Genomic DNA, 7,410 nt, shown 5'->3' with positions numbered 1-7,410 from the left:
CATCACGAGGGAGTTTGTCGCATCTCAAAGTGTGACAAGTGTGGAAAGCTGGGTCACCGCACTGAAGACTGTTGGAGTAAAAAGAACGGGAATGGAAATCGGAATGGGGCCGATAATAGGAACAATGGTGGAAATGGAAATGGTATTGGGAACGGAAATGGGCGAAACCAAGGATGCTTCCGTTGTGGAAGCAATGATCACTTCATGAGAGACTGCCCAAAGAAAGAGAATGCTCAGGCTCGAGCATTTGTGATTGGAGCAAGGGACGCACGCGAGGACCCTAACGTGGTCACCGGTACGTTTCTCATTAACAATCACTTTGCATCCATATTATTCGACACTGGAGCCGATTATAGTTTCATGTCCGTAGACTTTAAACGAACGCTTGGGTTAGAGTCTAGTAGATTGGATATTCCATACTCCATAGAATTAGCCAATGGTAAACTCGTTGAGTCGAGCGAAGTTGTTAAAGGATGCATACTAGAACTTGGTGAACGTAAATTTAGCATCGACCTCTTACCTATCCAATTAGGTAGCTTCGATGTAGTAGTCGGAATGGACTGGTTGTCCAAGAACAAAGCTGAAGTTATTTGTCATGAGAAAATCATTCGCATCCCTTTGGCGAATGATGAAACCCTCATCGTACATGGAGAAAAACGAGACGCGCCTCTTCGAATCATCAGTTGCATGAAGGCACAGAAGTGCTTAAGGAAAGGATGTGTTGCATTCCTAGCACACATTATAGATAAGAAAGCTGAGGAGCCAAAACTTGAAGATATTCCTGTAGTGAAAGAATTCCCTGATGTCTTTCCCGAAGATCTGCCAGGACTACCCCCGCAACGGCAAGTCGAATTCCGTATAGACTTGGTTCCAGGAGCCGCTCCTGTAGCCAAGGCCCCCTATCGACTTGCGCCGTCCGAGATGCAAGAATTGTCTGCACAACTCCAGGAGTTGTTGGATAAAGGGTTCATAAGGCCAAGCTTCTCGCCCTGGGGAGCTCCAGTTTTGTTCGTGAAGAAAAAGGATGGAACCATGCGGATGTGTATCGATTACAGGGAACTGAACAAGCTAACGATCAAGAATCGGTACCCACTACCGAGGATTGACGACTTGTTTGACCAGTTACAAGGGTCAAGCTATTATTCCAAGATCGACCTTCGGTCTGGATACCACCAGCTGAGAATCCAAGAGGAGAGCGTACCAAAGACTGCATTCAGAACACGCTATGGGCATTACGAGTTTCTTGTGATGCCATTCGGGCTGACGAATGCACCAGCGGTCTTTATGGATCTGATGAACCGCGTATGCAAACCATATCTCGATAAATTTGTGATTGTATTTATCGATGATATCCTGATTTACTCTCGGACGAAAGAAGAGCACGAGCAACACCTCAGAACCATCTTGGAACTACTGAAAAAGGAGAAACTTTATGCAAAGTTCTCGAAATGCGAATTCTGGATTCGCGAAGTACAATTTCTTGGTCACGTTGTGAATGAGAAGGGCATTCATGTAGACCCTTCCAAGGTTGAAGCAATAAAGAATTGGGAAGCTCCCAAAACCCCGACTGAAGTTCGGCAATTTTTGGGCTTAGCGGGCTACTATAGGAGATTCATCGAGAATTTCTCGAAAATAGCACAGCCGCTAACTACCCTTACACAGAAAGACAAGAAGTATGACTGGGGTGTTAAACAAGAGGAAGCTTTTCAGCTACTCAAAAACAAGCTATGCGATGCACCAATATTGTCACTACCCGAAGGCACGGAAGACTTCGTGGTATACTGCGACGCCTCGCGACAAGGACTGGGATGCGTGCTCATGCAACGCCAAAAAGTCATCGCTTACGCTTCAAGGCAATTGAAGGTACACGAAAGAAACTATACCACTCATGACCTGGAACTGGGCGCAGTGGTATTCGCCTTGAAAATCTGGCGACACTATCTATATGGTACCCGATGTACAATCTTCACAGATCACAAAAGCCTGCAACACATATTTGATCAGAAGGAATTGAATATGCGCCAGCGGAGATGGGTCGAGCTGCTAAATGATTACGACTGTGAGATTAAGTACCACCCAGGAAAGGCAAACGTTGTAGCAGACGCATTAAGTCGAAAAGAAAGGGTTAAGACCCTAAGAGTTCGAGCGTTAGAAATGACCATTCGAACGAACCTCACTGCACGCATTCGTGATGCACAACAAGAAGCTCTTAAAGGAGAGAACCGTAAAGCTGAATACCTCCGAGGTGCATTGAAGTACATGACGCCAAATGAAGAGGGAGCCTTATACTTCAAGAAGCGTATTTGGGTTCCACTCTATGGTGGCATACGAGAAGTCATCCTTAATGAAGCCCACAAATCGAGATATTCGATCCACCCAGGATCGGACAAGATGTATCAAGACTTGAAAGAGTACTATTGGTGGCCGAGACTCAAAAGCGATGTTGCTGTCTATGTTGGAAAATGCCTAACCTGTGCTAAGGTTAAGGCCGAATATCAAAAACCGTCCGGTCTATTACAACAACCAGAGATTCCCGTGTGGAAGTGGGAACAAATCTCGATGGACTTCATAACGAAATTACCCAGGACCCCGAGAGGGCACGACATGATATGGGTAATAATTGATCGGTTGACGAAGTCTGCGCATTTCCTACCAATCCGTGAGAAGGATAGCACTGGAAAGCTTGCAGAAATATACTTAAGAGAAATTGTGGCACGTCATGGAGTGCCTATCTCAATCATTTCAGACAGAGATGGACGCTTTGTCTCAAGAATCTGGCAATCATTTCAGGAAGCCTTTGGATCTCAGTTAGATCTAAGCACGGCATTCCATCCGCAAACAGACGGCCAGAGCGAACGGACTATACAAACGTTAGAAGATATGCTTCGCGCATGTGTCATGGATCTAGGCGGCAGCTGGGATACTCACCTACCATTAGTTGAGTTTTCCTACAATAACAGTTACCATACAAGCATAAAAGCCGCGCCGTTCGAAGCTCTGTATGGCCGCAAATGTCGATCGCCCTTATGTTGGGCAGATGCCGGCGATAAACGTATGGTTGGTCCTGAACTTGTTCAAGAGACAACCGACAAGATCGCCCAGATCCGAGAGCGCATTAAGGCGGCTCGAGATCGACAAAAGAGCTACGCTGATCCGAAAAGAAAATCGGTAGAATTCGAGGTGGGAGACAAAGTGCTGTTAAAAGTCTCACCATGGAAGGGCGTAGTCAGATTTGGAAAGCGTGGAAAGCTGAATCCACGATACATCGGACCATTCAGAATATTGAAAAGAATTGGTACCGTGGCATACAAGTTGGAGTTACCGGAAGAACTTAATGGAGTACATGATACGTTTCATGTATCCAACCTGAAGAAGAGTCCAACACAAGAAAACGTGATCATCCCAATGGATGAAGTGCATATTGATGAAGCCCTCCGATTTACAGAACAACCCGTTGAGGTTACCGACTGGAAAGTCAACAAGACCAGGAGGAGCAGTGTGAAACTTGTCAAAGTACGTTGGAACTCTAAGCACGGACCCGAATACACATGGGAACGCGAACACCAGTTCAAGGAAAAGTATCCCCACCTATTCAAAGAGACTCCTGCAAGGGTTAGTTCATCCTGAATTTCAGGACGAAATTCTTTTAACGGGGGGAGACTGTGACAACTGGCACAAAACCGGTAACTTCCGTACACTTTAATTATTATTTAATGACTGCAATTAGGTGCTTAAATGTCAGCATTGACTGATTAGATGCCAAGCAAGTGAATTCATGCACGTTGTATACTACAAAATTTGCTTTATGCATAATCGAGAGCGTTGCGTCAGATATAATAGTAAACTCACCGGTAAGACACGCTGTGTAAACAAAACTGCAGAAAGCAGTCAGACATTAGAATTGAGGCCTAGGTGTAGGTCCTACGACAAAAGTACATTAAAACCCAAGAGTACATATAAGGGTTTAATTTATAGTCATTGCGAAAGCAAAAATAAGCACTAAAAAGCACCCGAAACGCACTTTAAGTGCAGAATTTGTATAATTCAGCAATAATTCAGCATTTAAGCATATGAATATTATGCAAAAATGTCGTTTTAGTATCCAGAATACTTCCCTAAGTGTCGGGAATCAAAAGTGTTACAAAAAGGTACCTATTAGACACTAAAAAGTGTAATTTAGCGCTTTAACGAACCGGTGTATAACCGAACGACCGGATATTACCCGAAACACTAAAATAATGCTAGAAGCATTGTTTTTATTTTTCCGAGCTAGTTAGGTTCCCCGAATACCCTAACACCCGTCATAAATTACAACACACTAGTAATTTAATTTATTTATTTTTTTTCCTAACCTAACCTAACTAATACCAAACTATTAGTTGAAATCCCACAAATTTCTCCACCTCCTTGACCGTTCGGTTCCCATAAGTGGGACAAGCCCTTACATCTTTTAATATTTTATTAACTTATGTCTTATATCTTGAAGACATTTTATCTTAAGGGTAATAGGAAGAATGGCTTATAATTAAATATATTAGTCCACCATTTCATTTACAAATCACAACTCTCTTTCTCTTTTCTTTGTGCTTACGGCCGAGAGCCAAATCACAACCACCCACCCACTTTCAAATCCCATATTAATAAACCACATACACTCAAGTGTGTAAGGTCGCATACAAGGAAGCCTGGTGCTTGCGGATTGCCAAGGACCTCTCTACGACGCTATTAACCACCCATTTTTCGTCTAGTTTCTTCCCTAGCCTCGAGCTAGTAGTAAGTGTTCTAAAACATCCTATTAATATTGTCTAAAGTGGTTAATAAGAGATTTGTTGGATAAAAATTATGAACAATAGAGACCAAAACTAAAAGTCTACTAAAAATAATAAAAATGGTGGTCAATGGATGAATGTTAGTGTAAAATTTTTGAAACTAATTTTGTTATGATTATTTATTGTTGTGGATTGCTAGTGTTGGAAGGAATCGTCATCAAACCACGCTAGATCATGTTCTTGGAACATGAACTAACCTTATGTTAAGTCGTAAAATTATTAGATGACGAACCCTTTCAAACATAAACATGAACTTGTGTAAAAACGAATTTTCTTATAAAATGGAGTTCTAAACTAGTAGATCTAAAGATCTACAAGTGGTTTTTCGGAAGAACCAAGCAAAAATATTAGTGTTGTTAAAACCCGGATCTTATCCGAACTAAAAGCTTTTTTAGTAAATAAACAAGTGTGTGGACACTCGTGTCACAAGAAAAATTTAACAAAGAAATATTTTTGCGAATCTCGACTAGAAGTTGTGAGACTTCATATTCTTTAAAAATAAAGTTTTTAAGAAACTAAAATTATTTTTAAAGATAACGAGACTTACTAAATGTGCTAGTAAGTTACTACACATTTTTGTAAATATTCAAGTTCATGAAATGGAGAAATTAGTGATTATTGTTGACGATTATTGTTGATGATTGATGACGATTTAAAAGAAAATAAACACATGTTTTGAAAACATGGGAAACCTCCATTTTTAGGGGAAACTCTGTCAAAATTTTTATAAATTTTGACACTTAGAAAAATATAAGTTTTTGAGAAACTTATTCCCTAAAAATGTATTTAAGAGTATTACCAAGGTTTCCCTAATTTTTGGTGATAGGAAATGAAGATTTCTTCAAAAATAAAAGTGGATATAAGTATGTATATTTTTGAGAGAAAAATATATATTATTTTATCACCAACTTTTGTGCTAAGTGTATATAGTATGTGTTATACGTGCTAGCGTATTAAGACGTAAAAATACACTAAATACTCATGAGGAGTATAAACATGAAAATACACATACAATATACAAGACACATAATTCGGGTGCAAAGTGCAAAACACAAAAGACTTATATTTATTTGTGAGAAAATAATATAAGTAAGACATTTAGTTAAAAATATAAAATATTTTTAACACAAGAAAATATACACAAAAGTGAGTGACTGAACTTGTGCGATGCAAGTCTAGTGACTAACGTTAAGAAAACGCGTATAGGTTACGACGTTAATTAAGCAAACCCGGTGAAGTTTACGACGCACAGGAACGCAAAGTTGTGAGTTCATGCTCCCCCTTTTCTCTTAACTGTTTTCAGTTTTATAACTTCGGGGATGAAATACATGTTACAAATATTTCTATGTTTACAAATGGTATGATAACAAAAAGCACACTTGGTGAGAACGAGTACCAAGTGTGACGAGATATAAAAATACGAGAAACGCACTTGGTGAAAACGAGTACCAAGTATGATGCGTTACGAGAAATGATACGAGAAATAGTGTCACGAATAGGGTACCATAAGCACCATTAATCGTGTACATACTTAGACCGCAGAACAAAAGGTTAGATCTAATGGGTTCAGGGCAGCCCCACTCTTGGTGACAACTAGAACCAAGTAGTGTTTTTGTGTCTCAGTCGTGAATCGACTACAGAAAATGCCTTATGGATTGGTGACTTCCTATGTCGTGTCATATGTTAATGGCTTTGCAACCCATTAACACTTGATACATATAGAGGTACTTGTCTCATTCATGAATACGTGATTTGAAACAAAATACATACCATGTTTTTCATACAAAGTATACAAACGTTCAATACAAAAACTGCATGAATTCACACCAACATTATGTTGACGTTTTTCCAAAACTCACATGTATTTCAGGTAACTAGGATGGATGTGCGCGTGGTCTCACTTATGCTCGTGGATGTCGCTTGTGTTTGTCTTTAAATAAAGTGTAAACCTTTTAAGACAATGTTTTATGTTAACTCGCGATGTAAACGCTAACTTATGATTTCAAATTATGGTATTTGAAGTTATTTTCATGAGCATGTAGTATGTTTACCTTTCGTATGCAATGAGAACCTTTCATGATCACACCTCGTGCTTCCGCCGCAGAAAGGGGTGTGACAAGCACCCTCAAAAGTCATTGAGCCTTGGCAATAAAGTTTTAATAAATTGAATTCTTATAACATAAATAATACGACATATCTATTTTTGTTTGAAAACAAAAATTGGAGGAGCGCCCACTCGAAGGTGTGTGGATTTGGGGCTATGATCGACCATGATAATGAGTTCGTGACCTTCTGACTCCAGCAGTTTCTTCTTTTTGAATGTCTTTGCGAACCAAATACCCGCACACAACAGTTCACGAACACAATTCTCAACACAACGAAATCAAATTCTTGCAATAACTTGTTCCAATTCCAATCTTTAGACAACTTTGAATTCAATTAACCTTTGAAATCTGAACATAGAATCCTAAATCTAGAACCCATAAATTGACTACGACCTTCAATTCGACCAATTCCATACATAAAAAAATGAAATTTCAAACCAGTGAAATACAGGGAGTGATTAAATCAACAACAAATT

The sequence above is a fragment of the Helianthus annuus genome, chromosome 10 (assembly GCF_002127325.2).
Source record: "Helianthus annuus cultivar XRQ/B chromosome 10, HanXRQr2.0-SUNRISE, whole genome shotgun sequence".
Taxonomy (NCBI): Eukaryota; Viridiplantae; Streptophyta; class Magnoliopsida; order Asterales; family Asteraceae; genus Helianthus; species Helianthus annuus.
Note: the sequence above shows the minus strand (reverse complement) of the source record.